The sequence below is a fragment of the Corythoichthys intestinalis genome, chromosome 5, assembly GCF_030265065.1.
Source record: "Corythoichthys intestinalis isolate RoL2023-P3 chromosome 5, ASM3026506v1, whole genome shotgun sequence".
Taxonomy (NCBI): Eukaryota; Metazoa; Chordata; class Actinopteri; order Syngnathiformes; family Syngnathidae; genus Corythoichthys; species Corythoichthys intestinalis.
This window is the reverse complement of record NC_080399.1, coordinates 15,585,245-15,592,335: the sequence shown is the minus strand read 5'-3', so window position 1 is coordinate 15,592,335 and position 7,091 is coordinate 15,585,245.

Here is a 7,091-nt window from a genome sequence, read left to right as displayed (position 1 = left end):
CCAGACTCCTCTCCCTCATTGACCTTACAGGAGAGACTGAGAAAATGACATTGCAATAAATGTAGTTTTATAGTTTTTCAACACAGTATACTGTAAAATTCAATTTTTCTGAAATCTGATTAAAATTTTTCTGGTTGAAGAGTTAATTTATTGTTCTGTTACAAGTACAGAACATTTTGAAATGTATTCAAGTGGCGCTCCAAAGAATATTCGAATACGTTTGTTCATTTTGGATCATTGGCGTTGCTTCGTAATTGCCGGTGGTTTTAATTTATTTATTTTCTTTGTTGGTTGACTCACGTTTACCGTAGTTTGCGTCTCGTGTTGTATCAGACTTCAGGCTGATCTGCTGGCTCTTCATTTTGGCAGCTTTGCTGTGGAAATGGCATGGTCTGCTGCGGTGCTAGCTCAACTAGCATGTGTAGCGGCCCGGTGTTGTGCCGAAAAATAGCCGCCCCGCGTGTGCGGAAAATAGCCGCCCCGCGTGAAATGTCCCCCCTGACGAAAGCGCCCACACGTCACTCGTACAAACAGCTTTTTCTTACCAATCGATGGACACGGAAACGACTTTCTTTCACCGTGAATATCGCAGGGCCGGCCCAGTTTATACGCAGACTATGCAGCTGCTTAGGGGCCCCTGACCACCAAGGGGCCCCCAATCTGACAATTGTTTAATTTATCATTTATTTTGTTTGCTACAGTTTGCTTTAGTTGACTTTTGTGAGTTTTGATACTTAATTTCAAGCTTAGAAAAATAAAAGTTTTTAACTTTTTTCTTTTCCTCTTTTAGAATAAGGTTTGGAGCTATCTACTGTAAGTACTGACAATCATTTGGGGTGAGAAGTTTGATGTATGCAGTGGAACAAAATCTGATTAATATACAAAATATGGACGTATGGGTTGGATTGCATGTATGGGTTTCACAGTACGGTGTGACGAAATGGTGGGCCAAAAATAAGAGCCCCTTGCCATTATTTTGCTTAGGGCCCCCAAACGGCCTGGGCCGGCCCTGTGAATATGTATTATTTTACTCTGCTTGAACTAATGAATCTTGGACTGTGAATATGTATTATTTTGCTCTGCTTGAACTGATAGATGTCATACCTGTGCGATTGTCATCGGGATATGGTCGTGAAAACTTGTAGACTAATACATTTCTGTTCAAAGATGGTTATCTGGCCCAGTCCACGATTTATTACCAAAATACATTACTAGTATTTTGTGTAATTTATTTATTTAAAACTAATTTTACAGTCGTAAATCCATTACTGTAATGCGTCCATGAAAACATTTGATGTTTTCACGAGCGCTCCCGTCGGGGGGGGGGGGGGCATTTCACGCGGTTGGGGACATTTTTCGCACACATTTTTCGGCACAACACCGGCCTACTAGCCTCAACCAGTGGAAGCCAAGTTGAAGGCTAGGATTAGTGGTGGTGGTGGGCAGCTCATATAGTCTAGTGAAAGTTTAACCCTCTTAGTTGTTGAGGTCCAGTCCGCCATAATGGTGAGCATGCTATTTTTAAATTAGGCTAACTGACTGTGGTTTGTGGCATTTTAGATAGCTGTGATTGTACCCAATTCAAAATATTTGGACTGGCAAACAGAATCCATTGACAGGTTAAACAAAGCAGCTGAAGCGGTCACCAAGACACTTGACATTTAGAAGGTGTAATATGAGGTGTTTTATGTAAATAAATGACTTTTAGGTCAAACACACGTGCCGAGCTGTGTGGCTGCTTCTCAGCATGTGGGATAGGTTATCTATTATAGTAGTGGTGTCCAAACTAAGGTGCAGGAGACGACTGCGACCCGCTGCCCATTTTTTGTTGGCCTGAAGCAAATAATCAAAATAACTAGAGCTGCACGATAATTATCAGTTCAATAATTATCGGTCCGATAACAGGAATTATGACATCATCACAATAAATCCGATAAAATCATTAATAATCCCGAATCTCAATAATATATCATTAGGGCTGTCAAAATTATCGCGTTAACATGATGGAATTTTTTTTTTTTTTTTTTTTTTATTAATCACTTTAAAATATTTGATGCAATTAACGCACATGCCCCGCTCAAACAGATTAAAATGACAGCACAGTGTAACGTCAGCTTGTTACTTGTTTCTTGGTGGTTGGTGCCCTCTGCTGGCGCTTGGGTCCAACTGATGTGTTACGCAATGAGTGAGCATGGTGTAATTATTGACATCAACAATGGCGAGCTACTAGTTTATTTTTTGATTGAAAATTTTACAAATTTTAATAAAACGAAAACATTAAGAGGGGTTTTAATATAAAAATTCTATAACTTGGACTAACATTTATCATTTAAGAACTACAAGCCTTTCTATCCATGGATCGCTTTAAGAGAACGTTAATAATGTTAATGCCATCTTGTTGATTTATTGTTATAATAAACAAATACAGTACTTATGTACCGTATGTTGAATGTATATATCAGTCTGGTGTCTAATCTTTCTATTCCAACAACAATTTACAGAAAAATATGGCATATTTTATCGATGGTTTGAATTGCGATTAATTACGATTAATTAATTTTTAAGCTGTAATTAACTCGATTAAAAATTTTAATCGTTTGACAGCCCTATTTATAATATTTTGGGCACGTGGATTGGGATGTGTGCGTTTGTTTCCACTCCTGTTTCGCCAGTATGCAAAGTTTTGTTACTGTTCTAGAGGCCGTATTTTTCCATCACTGAGTGATAAACCTTACTATGGCAATTAGCAAATGTCTGCATTTTACAGTGTTATGTTTACAAGTTCTTGAGAGGACGTTTGGTTATGGATAGGCTTGCGTTTCTATCATTGCTAGGTTAAGAAAGTTGTTTCATGCACCAAAACCCCAAAAGTCTCCTCTCCTGTTGCACCAAATGTTTTATCTGCTGACAAAGCACAATACCTGTTGGTTTTATGCTTGTTTTAGTTCAGTGCTCATTGTTCAGTGGAACACATCATCAAAAATATTGTTTGATTGATTGTGATTGAATCAAATTATATGGAAAAACAAATATGGGCACTTTATTTGCAGTCAAAACTGTTCTTGTTTTTGTTTTTTCCATTATACTAATGTTCATGTCATCTTGAAAGTTAGGTTAGGTCAAAGGCAAATCTATGATGAATCCACCAGTAGTATTTTTGACCTGTAGGTGTTCAAAAACTCAAGTGAATATTATATTTAAAAATTATATATATATTATCGGTTATCGTATCAGTATCAGCCTTCAGGAGCAGAAAGTTATCGATATCTGTTTCAAAAAATGGATATTGTGCACCTCTAAAAATAATATTGACTATTGCCAGGACAAAAAGCTTTAATTGAATTGAATGTAGGGTGACCAAATGTCCTCTTTTGCCTGGACATGTCCACTTTTTACATCCTATCCGGGTTGTATGGCGGGTTTTATAAATTCATGAAAATGTTTGGTTTTCACGGCTATTGTGTGAGAGTCCAATTACTCACATATAGAGGGGAGAGCGGGGCTCTGTCTGACGCGCTGCATCCACGACGACTCTGTTGAGGCTGGGACGGTCATCCGATGGCGTTCATTTGTCTAATTTCTTAATGTGATCGCGTGTATAATTAATTTGATCACATAAAGTGAACCAAATATAAACTATCAAATATGAGTGTATAGGGCGATTCTAATACGATCGGATGGAATACTAAATGAAATGCTGGCGTTAGCGGTCAACAGAAAATTGGCACCCTGCCTCCTCTCTTTCTACCTCAATCAAACTTTCCCAGGTAGTCACAGGTGGTATTAATCAGGTGACAGAGTGACAGTGACACACCCACCCCACGCACACACACTCATTAACCCTTTGCACACCAAAACAAGTAGTGCTCAAATTCCTGCCTCTAACAACGGCTGTGTTGAAATTGACTGACGCTTTGCACAGAATACTATGGTACTGTACGGTACGGCCTGTGACTTGCTCCCAGAAAGCCTGGTTCTGCTGTGCTAAGTAACAGAGAAAACAGACGTTGGAGCAATGTTCCATCGTTCCCCAAAGTGCTTAAACACACACACACACACACACACACACACACAAAAGACTAAAGTGACTTTTTTTTAGTTAAATTAGTTTTCTTGTGAGGCTACGGTTTAATTTACATTATTTCACTTGAAAGAGAAAAGAGTTTTTTGTTAAAGCTGGATTTTCTTCAGAAGAGTTATTATTTAGAACATTATTATAGATTATTTATTGGTACAGTAAAAATCGAAAAGAGATTATTTTGTTCAAGGATTATCCGCCAATACAGAAAAGGCTTTTTAAATTTTTTTTTTTTTTTTTTTTTTAGAAATCATTATTTAATTCAAAATTTTTTTAAACGTTATTATCGTTCTATTATTTTAGTAAAAATAAAATCTGGCTGCACGTCCGCCTCACAGTTCTGAGATAAAGGGTTCAATCCCGGGCTCCGGCCTTCCTGTGTGGAATTTGCATGTTCTCCCCATGCCTGCGTGGGTTTTCCCCGGGTACTCCGGTTTCCTCCCACATCCTAAAACATGCATGGTAGGCTGATCGAACACTAAATTGGCACTAGGTATGAGTGTGTGCGCAAATGGTTGCTCGTTTCCTTGTGCCCTGCGATTAGCTGGCAACCGATTCAGGGTGTACCCCGCCTACTGCCTATAGACCCTACCCACGTGACGTCACAACTCCTTCCTCCTGACTGGTGCCGCCCAATTGTCCGTCAACACATCATGTTTCCCTGTTACGGCTACGTACATTCCTCCTATTTACGACGTGTTTTTCTGCTCGTTAACATTAATAATCAAAATGGTGAAGGCGTGTGTGGCGGTCGGTTGCAATAACAGAGAAGATAGACGGAGAGACTTGAAGTTCTACCGGATTCCGAGAGACCCGGAGAGAAGAGAGCGAGATGGGCTGCTGCAATTCGACGAGAAAACTGGGCTCCAAACGATTACCACAGATTATGTTGCAGTCATTTTATATCTGGTAAGATGCATTTAATATATATTTAGAGGGTTTTGGGCTGACAACCACAATTAAGATCATTGCTAGGCTAATCGCCGACAACATACACGTATGTATGTAGTGAGAGTGCTATCGCTAAACCATATAAACATTAAAAGCCCTAACTCCATTGACAAACGACATGAAATACATTAGACTTGACAGTGGATGTTAGCAATAACAAAAGATTTTGAACTGAAAATTTCGTAACTCACCTTTCCAAGCACAAGATAGATTCCTGCCGAATTTTCGTGGACGAGAACCTGTTTCACCCAACCAGTAACGAAGTATTTATAAGCCTCCAAGCTCTTAAAGTTTTTCAAACCTTCGTGAGAATAGGCTGATTTTGTGTGGACAAGATAGTTGTACAGTTCAGGGTAGCTAGCAGATGTCAGGCAAATACGGCGGAGACAGCGGGTCGAAAAACATCGATTTAGGCATCAAATATGGATCTGGCGAATGGATAAACTGAAGCTTTTCCACATAACGCCTTTTATGCAACGCATCAAGTGAGTTTACGGCATCCGAAAGCACCGGGTCTTCCATGAAATGCATTATAAATTGCTCGATCAATTGAGACCATTGATAATACAGACACAAAATGACGGACAAGTGGGCGGAACCATACAGCGAGCACGTGATTTTGTGACGTCGGTGGGTAGGGTCTATAGTTAGCTGGGATTAGGTCCGCACCCCCGTCACCCTAGTGAGGATAAGCAGCTCGGAAAATGAATGAATGAATCAAGCCTGTTGAGTAACCTCTGACATTTTGAATTTGTGTCTTTGGTTATTCGAGTATGGCTATTATTTTGTTAAAAAACTGAATATTCTATCCAGTCGGAGAAGATGCACTTCAAATATATTAAAGTGATAAGGCATCTTTGAGTGAACTTCGAGTAAAATTAAAGTATCTCGAGGCCGGGCCGAGTGTCATCTTTTTTTTTTAAAAATCCAAATATGGTCACTCTTATTGAATGCCATTAATAATTTTGTCTACATTGTGTTGCACTTCTCATCTTGAACACTAGGTGGGGCTATTCATTTAAATACACAGTGCCTTTCCAGTAGCTCAGGGGTCAAAACCTGAAATGTTGAAATCAATGTAGGAAACTAAAGAATTTCAGGATTTTTTTGTTTGTTTGTTTGTTTTACAGAAATAAACATACAAAAAAAAAAAGCCAATGTGGTAAATTTAGCTATAGATATTTTTTACTTTCCAGCTGTTGTTGGACATTTTCGCTTTGTTGTGCAGTTGGTTTCAGTAGTGCAAATATAAAATATTTATACTCCATTGCTACTTATATGTCACGATTATTTTGTTGCAAGAAGCCCTGTTGAGAGAAATCTTGGGAGGAATATTTTGTATTCATAAATGTGTCTTCAGTTGATGTTGAAATTATGTTCCTATTGCTTGTTATTATTGACATATTATCTTTTCGCCACAGGATGGCAGGATGGGACTTAATCGTCTACAGTGCTACTTTTATTACTTCTTTTTGTTTGACTTCAATTACTTTGATTTGTGGGATTGCCTGTGAAGACAGCAATGAGAGAGGATGAATCCGCATGTCGGTGGAAATTAAACACGCCAAGTTTTGGCTGAAAGAAAACTTATTCTCCGTCAATTCTTCGAACGAATGCAACTTTGAGCTGCAACCACCTCAACAAGCCCTTAACTCATTCACTGCCATTGAAAGTTACAGAAATCAAATCCATTTCAACTGGGAAGGCTTGCACTGAGTGTTCATGTTTCACAGCCTTTGATGATGATAGTCATCCCATTTAATTTGACTGGGTGGCTGGCAGCGATCACCCCTCCCAATCGAACTGGATTGGACGTGTGTCGCCGTCAATGGCAGCTAATTAGTTAATACTTAATATGCATACATTTTAGACACCTAATTTTGTTTTTACCTGATTCCAATCCTCTTTTTAACAAATAAAGGTGGAAGGATTTCAAGTTGGCCCTTGCATCCTTTGATTTTTCTGAAAGTGGCCCTCTGAGAAAAAAGTATGGACACCCCTGTATTCTCAGCATTCAATGTAAAATTGATCTATTACCCATGCGGTCGAATATTCTAAAACA